This window comes from Saimiri boliviensis, chromosome 17 (assembly GCF_048565385.1).
Source record: "Saimiri boliviensis isolate mSaiBol1 chromosome 17, mSaiBol1.pri, whole genome shotgun sequence".
In the NCBI taxonomy this organism is placed as follows: Eukaryota; Metazoa; Chordata; class Mammalia; order Primates; family Cebidae; genus Saimiri; species Saimiri boliviensis.
Genome location: NC_133465.1, coordinates 42,992,224 through 43,002,143, shown reverse-complemented (window position 1 = coordinate 43,002,143; position 9,920 = coordinate 42,992,224). Strand labels below are relative to the sequence as shown.

The 9,920-nt window shown below is 37.8% G+C and overlaps 1 protein-coding gene across 4 annotated transcripts in view; it reads right to left on the bottom strand.

The window, feature by feature from the left end:
• The window catches only part of SKAP1 (src kinase associated phosphoprotein 1), a 313,962-nt gene that overhangs the window by 277,964 nt on the left and 26,078 nt on the right, over positions 1 to 9,920 (bottom strand). The gene's annotated exons all lie outside the window — the stretch shown is intronic.

Below are 9,920 nucleotides of genomic sequence, written 5' to 3'. Positions count from 1 at the left end.
CTAAAAGAAAAGAAAAGTTGATAAAACAGAAAAGATGTACTAAGGAGAAAGGAAAATCAGAAGGATTAAGAAATGGGTATTGTTTTCTTTTTAAAAATATTATAGTTGTAGCATAATGTGAATGTGCCTAATGCCACAGAACTGTATATAGTTGAGATGGCAAAATTGATATTATGTATATTTTACCATAATAAATAATAATTAAAATTTTATATATACCTGTAGATGAAATGTTCTAATAATCCAAGACCTTGCTATGAACTTAGAATACTACCACATATATTAACCACAAGAAATAACTATTTTCTAAATCATTTTAAATAAACATTTATATATTAATTATCACTGATGGCAGAGGATAAACTATTTTTTTTTTTTTTTTGGAGATGGTGTCTCACTCTGTCGCCCAAACACTGGGGTGCAGTGGCATGATCTTGGCTCACTGCAACCTCTACCTCCCTGGTTCAAGCAATTCTTCTGCTGCAGCCTCCTGAGTGGCTGGGACTACAGGTGCACACTGCCACGTCTGGCTATTTTTTTGTATTTTAGTAGAGACAGGGTTTCACCATGTTGCCCAGCTGGTTTCAAACTTGTGAGCTCAGGCAATCCACCCGCCTCAGCCTCCCAAAGTGCTGGGATTACAGGCATGAGCCACCGTACCTGGCCTGGACTGTCAGTTTCATAGACATGTAAATATTATAAGTCACAGAAGGTCATAGGCCAATAGAAGCTAGCAAGAAATATCAATAAATAGACCCAAAATAAAAAATAGAGCTGAATTGCAAAAATCAACAACAAAAGGGCAAGCATTCAAAGAGGAAACCTTAACAGATATATAATCAATGAAAATTATAACATAACTAAGTGAAGGAACCCACATGGGAAAGAAAAATGTCTTCAAGAGATGGGAACTGCAATTAATGTGAACATATATTATAAAATAGAGACATGAGTTGGGCATGGTGGCTCACACCTGTAATCCCAGCACTTTGGGAGGCTGAAGCAGGCAGATCACCTGAGGTTAGGAGTTTGAGACCAGCCTGACCAACATGGAGAAATCCCGTCTCTACCAAAAGTACAAAATACAAAATTAGGCACATGCCTGTAATCCCAGCTACCTGGGAGGCTGAGGCAGGAGAATCGCTTGAACCCAGGAGGTGGAGGTTGCGGTGAGCCAAGATAGCGCCCTTGCACTCCAGCCTGGGCAACAAGAGCGAAAAACTCCACCTAAAGAAAAAAAAAAGCGGGGGGGGGGGGGGAACATGATGGAAATACGTAATATGGAACAAACCACGTTACGTTGAAGGAAGAAACTGGGGGACCTACAAATTTTCAAAGATACATTGTTAATCAGATACATTCAAACAATACATTGTTAATGATTACGATTGCCAAAAATACTAGCTACACATTTTATTCTGTGCAAAAGGTTTGTCATCCCCCAAAAGCATATAAATCATATAGTTAAAATTTTCCACCTCCAAAAATTGTGCCTGTAATATGAAACTGTATCATATATATCAGGGGTCCCAACCCCAGGCCACAGTTCCGGAACCTTATTTCTTCAGTGATCTGATAATTATGAAATTCTAAATAAAGGGCCACATGGTGGGAGGTGAGCAGCAGGTGAGCAAGTGAAGCTTCATCTGTATTTACAGCTGCTCTCCATCACTTGCATTATCACCTGAGTTCTACCTCCCGTTAGATCGGTGGCAGCATTAGATTCTTATAGGAGTGCAAACCCTATTGTGAACTGTACATGTAAGGGATCTAGGCTGTGTGCTCCTTATGAGAATCTAATGCCTGACGATCTGTCACTGTCTCCTGTCACTCCCAAATGGAACCATCTAGCTGTAGGAAAACAAGCTCAAGGCTCCCACTGATTCTACATTATGGTAAGATGTATAATTTTTTCATTATCTATTACAATGTAATAATAATAGAAATAAAGTACCTAATAAATGTAATGCTCTTTAGTCATTCCAAAATCATTCTCTCACTCCCAGTCCATGGAAAAATTGTCTTCCAGGAAACCAGTCCCTGGTGCCAAAAAGGCTGGGGACCCCCGATACATACTATCAAAATAAATCATATATGCAATAGATGCAATGCAGAGCTTGGATGTTGATGGTGGTCCTTTGTGAAATATTCAATTTCCAGGACTTTGTATCACATCAAAAGATACATTATATTTAAAAATTTGTTTTATATTCATATCATTTAACAACATCAAAAAAAAATCCTAAATAGCCATCACTGGGACTTTTGATGAGACATATATGATTTTGCATATATGATTTAATGAGTTCCACTAGAGTCCTCTGAATGCTAAAGAATGAGGAAATGGGAAACTGAATTAAAAGGCAAAAATAAATGGCATCTAAGACCCAATTTATGTAATATAACAGTAGAATGAAGGAAAATAACCACATGATCATCTCACTAGACACAGAAAACGCATTAACAAAATTCAACAGCTCTTCGAGATAAAAATTCTCAACAAACTGGGAATAGAAGGAAGCTTCCTTAAACTAATAAAAAGTATCGACACAAACCCACAGCTAACATTGTACTTAATGATTAAAGACTGGCCAGGCATGGTGGTTCATGCCTATAATCCTAACCTTTTGGGAGACCGAGGCAAGAGGGTCACTTAAGGCCAGGAGTTTTGAGACAAGCTTAGGTGACATGGAGAGATCCCATCTCTACAAAAAAAAATTTTTTTTTTAATTTGGCTGGGCATAGTCGTGCATGCCTGTAGTCTTAGCTACTCAAGTGGCGCAAGTGGGAGGATCACTTGAGCCTGGAAGTTTGAGGCTGCAGTGAGCCATCACTGTGCCACTCTAGCCTGGGTGATAGAGGAAGAGCCTGTAATCCCAGCACTTTGGGAGGCAGAGGTGGGTGGATCACCTGAGGTCAGGAGTTTGAGACCTGCCTGGTCAACATGGTGAAACCCCCTCTCTACTAAAAACACAAAAATTAGCCGAGTGTGGTGGTGGGCACCTGTAATCCCAGCTACTTAGGAGGCTGAGGCAGAAGTTGCTTGAACCCGGGAGGTAGAGGTTGCAGTGAGCCAAGGTCATGCCATGGTATTCCAGTCTGGGTGACAGAGCAAGACTATGTCTAAAAACAAAAACAAACAAACAAACAAAAAAAAAAAGAAAAAAAAGAAAAGAAAAGAAAAAGAAAGACAAATTTGGAGGACTCACACTTTCTGATTTCAAAACCTACTACAAAACTACAACAATTAAGAAAATATGGTACTGGCATAAGGATAGACATAAACTTCAAAAGAACAGAATTGGGAATCCAAAAGTAAACCCTCACACTTACGGTCAATTTTTGGCAAGAGGGCCAAGACAATTCAATTGTTGACAAAACTGTTTTTTCAACAACTGGTGCTGAGACAACTGAGTATACACATGCAAAAGAATGAAGTTGGATTCCTAACTCACACCATATACAAAAATTAAGTAAAAATGGATCAAAGATCTAGATATAAGAACTAAAGCTATGAAACTCTTAGAAAAAGACAGGTGTAAATCTTTGTGTCTTTGGATTAGGTATGGTTTCTTAAATATGACACCAAAAAAAAAAAAAAAAAAAAAAAAAAAAGCAACCAAAGGAAAAAAATAGACAAACAGGGAATCATCAGAATTAAAAGCTACTGTGCTTCAAAGAAGGCCACCAAGAAAGCGAAAGGACAACCCACAGAATGAGAGGAAGTTTTTGCAAATCATATAGCTGATGAAACACTGGTATGTAGAATATATTAAAACTCTTATATTTCAATAATAATAAGACAAATAACCCAATTGAAAAATGAGAAAAGGAACTGAATAGAAATGCCTCTAAAGAAGATATACAAATGACAAATAAACACATTAAAAGATGTTCAATATCAGTAGCCATCAGGGAAATGCAAATCAAAACCATGAAATACCACTTCACACTCACTAGAATAGTTACAGGCAAAAAGAACGACAATTAGTGTTGTTGAAAATGTAGAAAAATTGGAAACCTTATATACTGCTGATAAGAATGTAAAACAGTGCAGCCACTTACAAAAATAATCTGGTAGTTCCTCAAAAGGCTAAACAGAATTATAGGATCCAGCAATTCTATTACTAGGAATATACCCAAGAGAAATAAAAATGGGTGCTCACACAAAAACTTGTACACAAATGTTCATAGCAGCATTATTCTTTTTTTTTTTTTTTTGAGACAGAGTCTCGCTCTATTGCCCAGGTTGGAGTGCACTGGTGCAATCTCTACTCTCTGCAACCTCTGCCTCCTGAGTTCAAGTGATTCCATGCTTCAGCCTGCAGAGTAGCTGGGACTACAGCTGCATGCTACCATGCTGGGTTAATGTTTGTATTTTTAATAGAGACCGAGTTTCACCACATTGCCCAGGCTGGTCTCGAACTCCTAGACTCAAGCAAGCTGCCTGCCTCAACCTCCCAAATTGCTGGATTACAGGCAGGACCCACCATGCCTGGCATAGTAGCATTATTCTTGATAGCCAAAAAGTGGAAATAGCCCAAATGTTCATTAACTGATGAATGGATAAATAAAATGTAGCATACAATGGAATATTATTCAGCAATAAAAGGAAATGAAATGCTGATACCTGCTACAACATGAATGAATCTTTAAAATCATTATGCTAAGTGAAAGAAGCCAGTCACAAAGGACCACATATCGTTATGATTCCATTTACACGAAATATATAGAATAGGCAGATCTACTGAGACAGAAAGTAAACAAAGAAAGAAAGTCAGGAAGAGGGATTGAAGAGTGAAGGCTAAGAGGTTCAGGTTTTCTTTTTGGGTGATGAAAATCTTCTAAAATTTATTGTGGTAATAGTTACACAATTCTGTGAACATACTAGAAGCCACTGAGTTGTATACTTTAAATGTGTGAGTTGTATAGTATGTGAATTATATCTCAATGAATCTGTTTAAAAATATAAATAAACACCTGGAATCTCAGCACTTTGGGAAGCCAAGGCAGTAGAACTGCTTGAGCCCAAGAGTTCAAGACAAGCTGGGCAACAAGGCAAGACCCTGTCTCTACAAAAAAAAAAAGTTTTAAATTAGCTGGACATTGTGGTGCATGCCTGTAGTTACTCAGGAGGCTGAGACAGAGGATCCATTGAGCCCAGGAGTTCGAGGTAGCAGTGAGCTATGATGATTACCCTACTGCACTCCAGCTGGGCAACAGTGCAAGATCCACTGATATATATATATATCAGTGTGTGTGTGTGTTTATGTATGTATGTATAAATATATACATATATATATATCAGTGTGTGTGTGTGTTTATGTATGTATATATGTATGTATGTATGTATGTATGTATGTATGTATAAATGACAACACCTACACATATCCTTTTGATCCTCAAAATTTCAAGGAAAGTAAAAACATCCCTCAAGCCCCTAGCGAGAAAAATTAAGTCACTTACAGAAAAACAGCAACAAGAACAACAAAATCCAAATGGCCTTGCTACAAAATAAGCATCAGAAGATGAAATGTGTACAAAGTTTTAAAGGAAAAAATGCTATGCTCCAATAATTCTAAACATAGTCAAGATGTTGACTTGTCTATATAGAAGGAGAAAATCTTCTCAATCATATATCCTGATCCACATAGAGAAAGAGGTGGTAATAAATATCAAACTGCAAAGCAAGTTAAATTTAGATCATGGTTGGGCACGGCGGTTCACACCTGTAATCCCAACACTTTGGAAGGCCAAGACGGGTGGATCACCTGAGGTCAGGAGTTTGAGATCTGCCTGGCCAACATGGCGAAACCCCATGTCTACTAAAAATACAGAAAAGTTAGCCGGGCATGATGGTGGGCACTTGTAATCCTAGCTACTCGGGAGGCTGAGGCAGGAGAATCCCTTGAACCTGGGAGGCAGAGATTGCAGTGAGCCCAGAGAGAGCCACTGCACTCCAGCCTGGGCGACAGAATGAGATCTTGTCTCAAAAAAATTCTAGACCACTGTGATCAATATGGTTTAAAACTTATAAAAATATTAATGTGAAAAATAATTCTTATGGTGAGACAAAGTAAAAAATGTAAAAATAGTCTAATTCCCAGTTAGAAAATGAATAGAGAGGAAAATATATACTAAATTTCACATTTACATAGGGTCAATGGATACAACTCCATCCTTGTCAGTGATAATTAAAGACAATGAGTTTAACTATGATTTTTCAAAGTGCAAATGTAATAAAAGTAGAATTAAAGGTTTTTTAAAAAATATTCAATATAATAAAATATAGAAAACAGGAAAACAGCATAAAACTGGAACTCATAAAATGACAATGTGAAAAGCTAGACTTCTGTATTAAAAGCAAAAATTTTCATACTGTATCAAAAAATTAAACAAGTTTAATTACTATTTAAAAGATATCCGAAACAAATGAAACTGAAAATAAGAGAGGTGTACAAAACATCCTAGGCAAGATTTTTTTTTTAAAGCAAGAATGGCAATAATTCATATCAAACTAGAATTCAAGAAACTATTTTAAAAAGGCCAAAGGTGGTCATTTAATTTGATATAAAGTACAATCCACAATAGATAGGACCTGTTTGTGCTAAGTAGTATGCTAAAATATATACAGTAAAAACTGTGAGAAAAGTAAGCAGAAATTACTGTAAAAAATTTTTAATGCTACTACTAGTCTTAGACAGATGAAGCAGACAAAAATAAATAATGATTTGGAGTGCTGTCCAACAGAGATAGAATGCAAGCTACACATTTCATTTTAAAATTTCTAGTAGCCTCATTTAAAAAGTACTAAAAAGAGGGATGAAATTAACTTTAATGGTATTTATTTTTATTTAACCAAAAATATCATTTCAATATGTAACCAATATAAAAATTATTCTTGCGCTATTTTGCTTTTTTGGCATTACATCTTCAAAACCCAGTGTGCATTTTCTTTTCTTTTCTATTCTTTTCTTTTTGAGACGAAGTTTCACTCTTGTCACACAGGCTGAAGTGCCAATGGCACTATCTCGGCTCACTGCAACCTCCGCCTCCCAGGTTCAAGTGATTCTCCTGCCTCAGCCTCCTGAATAGCTAGGATTACAGGCACCCGCCACCACACCTGGCCAGTGTTTGTATTTTTAGTAGAGATGGGGTTTCACCATGTTGGTCAGGCTAATCTCAAACTCCTGACCTCAAGTGATCCACCTGCCTCAGCCTCCCAAAGTGCTAGATTACAGGTGTGAGCCACTGCGCCCAGCCAATTAAAAAAAATTTTTTTGTAGAGACAGGGTTTCGCCATGTTGCCCAAGCTAGTCTTGAACTCCAGGGTCAAGAGATCCTCCTGCCTCAGCTCCTAAAGTGCTGCAGGCGTGGGCCTCGGTGTTTGGCCTAGAAAGATCTTATTTTATTACCACAATGAAATAAAACCAGAACTTGATATTAATAAAGAGTAAACAAACCCCTCTACATATAAACATTAAAAATACACACTCCTACATACATTATGAGCCAAAGAGAAACTCAAAAATTATAATTACCACCTAGGAGAAAACAGCCTATATAAAATGTTATAAGATATGACCAGCGTCACAGAGTGACAAGTTCGTAGACTTAGGTATTTTCAATGTTAAATAAGAAAAAACGAAAGTAAATGCAATAAGCACCAAACTCAAGAAGTCAGAACAGAGCAACAAAACAAGTCTATGGGGAAAAGAAGGTAGAAAACATAAAGATAAAAGCAGTAATTAGCGAATCAGTACAATGGTTTTCTAACAGTGCTCTCTGGACTCACAAGCCTTTCTTTCATAAAAAAGAGAAAGAGTTGGGAAATTCCCTTCTCCTCACTCCCCTTTGATTTAATCACAAGTGCTTGGCTTGTATAAGCCAGGATTTCACATAAGGTTTTATTTTTTAAAAGAGTTCCATTGTACAACTTAGTGGATAAAAATCATGAACCTTAAAAATAGGGGGAAAAGACCAGGTACAGTGGCTCAGGCCTGTAATCCCCGTACTTTAGGAGGCCCAGGCGGGCAAATTGCTTGAGCCCAGGGGTTTGAGACCAGCCTGGGCAACATGATGAAACTCCATCTACAGAAAAATACAAAAATTAACCAGGCATGATGGTGTACATCTGTAGTTCCAGCTACTTTGAAGACTGAGGCAGGAGAATTGCTTGAGCCTGGGCAATGGAGGCTTCAGCGAGCTAAGATCCGTGCCATTGCACTCCAGCATGGGCAACAGAGTGAGACTCTATCTCAAAAAAAAAAAAAAAAAAAAAAGGAGGAATATATAAATGCTAAATAAGTGTAAGAGCTGGAATTTTTCAGAAGTGGGGGGAAATCTAGTAAATGATAAACCATTGGTAAATGCAATCAAGAAAACAGGAGAGCCGGGCGCGGTGGCTCAAGCCTGTAATCCCAGCACTTTGGGAGGCCGAGGCAGGTGGATCACGAGGTCAAGAGATCGAGACCATCCCGGTCAACATAGTGAAACCCCGTCTCTACTAAAAATACAAAAAATTAGCTGGGCATGGTGGCACGTGCCTGTAATCCCAGCTACTCAGGAGGCTGAGGCAGGAGAATTGCCTGAACCCAGGAGGCGGAGGTTGCAGTGAGCCGAGATTGCGCCATTGCACTCCAGCCTGGGTAACAAGAGTGAAACTCCGTCTCAAAAAAAAAAAAGGAAACAGGAGAGAAAGCACAAATATAAAAAAAATAGGCAGAATAAAAAGGAGCAAAAACAAATAGAATTTTTAGAAAGATCATGAAATATTTTACAACAGTGATAAGAGTTCAAGATTTTAAAATTTTTTTGTACTCATATACAATTCAAGTTTTGTGATAATGAGAATTATTTTATCCCTTTAAAAAGCTATTTTGCAAAATAAGTGCCATGTAAACAAAATAAAATACCAGGCAAATAAATTTGAAAATCTCAATGAAACAATTGCTGAGAAAAATATAAATTTCTAAAACTAAATACAGAAGTGAAAAACCTGAATTCTGAATAAGCTAATTAGCAGGAGGAAAGAAAGTTGCCAAAATGTTTTTTTTATCAAGTTTAGATAGTTTTAAACACATCTTTCAAACCTTTGAGTAATAAATTATTCTCATTCTATATAAATTATCCCAGAGCATATAAAAAAGGGAAAGTTCAAATATTTGGGTTTCTACTTCAGGTCCTCCATATCCTTACTGATTATCTGTCTAGTTGTTCTATTAGTTTCTAAGAGAGGGTGGTAAAATCCCCAAATGTGACTGTAGATATGTCTTTTGCTCACTTTAGTTCTGTTGGAGTTTGCTTGAAGTATTTCTTTCTACGCCAAACACAGTGGCTCACACCTGCAGCACTTTAGGAGCTGAGGCAGGAGGATCTCTTGAATCCAGAAAAGCAGAGACAGGGTTTCGTCATGGTGGCCAGGCTGGTCTCAAAATCCTGACCTCAGGTGATCCAACCAACTTGGCCTCCCAGAGTGCTGAGATTACATGCGTGGGCCACCATGCCTGGCTGACATTGAACAAAATACATATTTTAAAAACTATTTTAAGGCACCAAACACTGTCAAATGCAGGCAGAAAGTAGAGGGGATTTTATTCTTAAAGAAATGAAACCACAAGATGATATTTATGTTTATACAGCTTTTCACCTAAGTGTAATCCCAGTCCATGTTGGTGGAGTGACTGGGGAGCACCTTTGGGCAAAAAGCTCAGTGGCCTGTGAGACAACATCAAATGTTACAACTTACATATACAATTGGAGTCCCAGAAGAAGAGCAAAAAGAAAATGGGATAGAAAAAGTACCAGAAGAGGCCGGGTGCAGTGGCTCATGCCTATAATCCCAGCACTTTCAGAGGCCAAGGTGGGTGGATCACGAGGTCAAGATAACGAGACCATCCTGGTCAACATGGTGAAACCCC